This window comes from Lactuca saligna, chromosome 6 (assembly GCF_052625555.1).
Source record: "Lactuca saligna cultivar CGN05327 chromosome 6, ASM5262555v1, whole genome shotgun sequence".
Lineage (NCBI taxonomy): Eukaryota > Viridiplantae > Streptophyta > Magnoliopsida > Asterales > Asteraceae > Lactuca > Lactuca saligna.
Genome location: NC_136422.1, coordinates 118,792,697 through 118,795,873, shown reverse-complemented (window position 1 = coordinate 118,795,873; position 3,177 = coordinate 118,792,697).

The window sequence follows — 3,177 nt, the reverse complement described above, 5'->3', positions numbered from 1 at the left end:
AGCCAGCAAGGCCCAAGAATTGTCGGATTTCCGTTGGGGTTTTGGGAGCTGACCAATTCTCGATTCCCTTGATTTTAGAGGGGTCCACGTGTATCCCATCCTTGCTAACCATGTGACCTAGGAAACCTACTTTCCGAATCCAAAATTCGCACTTTGAGAAGTTTGCGTATTGCTTTTCATTTCTTAGAGTTTCCAAGATTTGTCGGAGGTATTGACCATGTTCCTCTTTACTCTTTGAATAGATAAGTATATCGTCTATGAACATGATCACTAATTTGTCCAGGAATGAACGACACACTCGATTCATTAAGTCCATGAACACTATCGGTGCATTTATTAATCCAAAGGCCATCACTGCAAACTCGTCGTGACCATAACGAGTTCGAAAGGCTATTTTGGGAACATCTCCTTCCAAGACTCACAACTGATGATACCCGGATCTCAAATCCATCTTCGAGAAATAACTAGCTCATTGGAGTTGGTCGAACAAGTCGTCTATGCGTGGTAAGGGATATCGGTTCTTGATAGTGAGCTTGTTGAGATCCCAGTAATCGATGCACATGCAGAAAGATCCATCCTTCTTGTTTACGAATAGGACCGGTGCTCCCCAAGGTGAGAAGCTTGGCCAAATGAATCCTTTGTTGAGCAGTTAGTTTAATTGGTTGGATAATTCTTGCATCTTAGATGGCGCCAAACGATACGACAACCTAGCTACTTGGGTAGCTTCAGGAATTAAATCGATCCTGAACTCGACTTGTCGTTCTGGTAGGACTCCTGGGAGATCTTCAGGGAAGATATCGGGAAAATCGCGGACTTCAAGAATGTCTTTGATGCCTTTCGTTTATTTTTCCTTATCTACCACGTGGGCTAAGAAGGCATGGTATTCCTTACGTAGGTATTTCTGGGCTTTCACGAAAAAGATGATTTGTAAATTGGAACTAGTTTTGTCATCTTAAATTACAAGAGTTTAGCCTTTTCCCAGATTTAGGCGGACGTCCTTTTCATGACAAAGTATATCGGCATGGTGGAGGCTTAACCAATCCATACTAATGATGACATCAAAGCTTTTTATGGTGATTGGCATTAAGCCGATTTGAAATGAATGTTTGTTTAGAGTTAGTGTGTAGCCTATGTACATATCGTTCGTGCTTTCTGTCCTACCGTTTGTCATTTCAAGTGTAAATATCTTATTGAATGATTTAGGGTTTTGTTTTAGTATGTGTTTGAATTTATGACTGGCGAAACTCCTTTCCGCACCACAATCAAAGAGTATGCATGCATAAGCGTTATTGAGGAGAAACTTACCTATAACCACCGTGGGATCAGCTATTGCTTCGTTCTTCCCTATTTCCAGCACTCCTCCTATTCCGCAAGAATTACTTGCCTTAGGGCAGTCTCTCTTGTAGTGTCCAGCCTCACTGCATCGATAACATGCCTGCTCCACCCCGACTTTAGGGACTTGGGTGATTGGTGGTGCCGGTGCCTTACAGAAACTGGCAGTGTACCCCTTCTTGTTGCAGTTGTTGCAGTACATCTCCCGGCAATTTCCTTTGTGATGGAATTACATTTGTTGCACTTTGGTAGGTTCCCCGCATATTGCTTCACTGGTTCAGGGGTAACCAAAGCAGCGGTGGGGGTAGCAACGGCATGAACTGCCACTATTTGTTGCTTCTTGGAAGGTTCCTGTGAAGACTGACCCTTCCTCTTGTTCCAAAACTTCTTCTTGTTGTGGTTGTTAGTATTGATGTTGTTGTTGTTATTTCCTATGGTTTGCTCCGGGACAGAAGTTGCGAAGCCTTGACAGATTCTATGGTCAACGAGAGCTTGTGCCAACTGTTTGGCGTTATCGAAAGTGACTGGTTTGGAAACTAGTACACTTCCTCGAATCTGGGGTGACAGTCCCCAGATGTATCTTTCAATCTTCTTGCTATCTAGAGCAACCATCATTGGGCAAAGGACTGCCAAGTCACTAAACCTATTGGTATAGGTCGTGATGTCTGAGCCTACCATAGTAAGGCCCCAAAGTTCCTGCTCTACCTTTTGTACTTCGCCCCTTGGACAATACTCTTGCCTTAACATTTTGCTTTAGATCTTCCCAACCCATAGAATCTGCCACTATCAAAGTTAGTGACTTGACGTGTCTATTCCACCACGTCAGGGCTCTCTCGGAGAATGTACAAGCGGCAAATTTTACCTTGCTCACTTCCAGACATGCACAGATCTCGAAAACCGCTTCTGTTTTCTCTATCCATTGTGATAGATCCATTATCCCTCCGGATCCGTTAAAAGTCATGGGCTTGCTATTGGTGAAGTCCTTGAAGGTGCAATCCCCTAAACGATCTTGATGTTGGCTATTCGTAAAGGTATTTACTCCCCCTCCAGAACCATTATTACTCATTTGGGCCTTTGCCGTTGTTACTGCAGCTGTTACAGCAGCTATTAAGGCTACATTTTCTATTAATGGAGGTGGTGGTGATGGAGGTATTGTGCCCGACCTGGGTCTTAGGTTTGGACGATGAGGCATTGCGCTACCAAGAAATAAAAATAAAAGATTATAAGTTTTGGTGGTTGAGAGTTTAATGATAATGAGTTAACTATCTTTAATAGTTCAAGAATTTGGTTTAACCAACACATGGCTTTGAGTTTGGTTCACCAATGGAGTTTGAATAACAATAAACAAACTCATGAACTTGAAAGAAACGCACAGAATTAACACACGAAAGTGGTACGGCCTATATATATTAAACATATGGTTGTGTTACATCTGAAGTTAGAAGATTTTGACCTTTCTAAAGGTCTCTAATTACATAAATTTAAAGAAGGTAAGACTTTTAGCCGATGGTCCTATTCTATATCAAAATTTGGGAGTTAGGCGAGCACTACTTGCTGCACGGATTACGCTTGGAGCTTGACTCTGCATCCAATTGCTTGGCTCCCATGAGATGCCTGTCAAAGCCAGTTTGTTGCTCCCTCAAATCTCTCATTTCGGAGAGGGCTGTAGTCATTTCTTCCTGGAGGGAGTTGGTGTGGAGTTGAGCATTCCCTTGTAGCATGTCTAGGCGACACATATCAGCTGCGTTCTCTTCCGTCCTTATGTCAACTTCGCGAATCCGGTTTGCTTGGACTCCGGATTGATAAGCCTGATTGGCAAGTTTCCCTACCACAACCGGGAGTGCT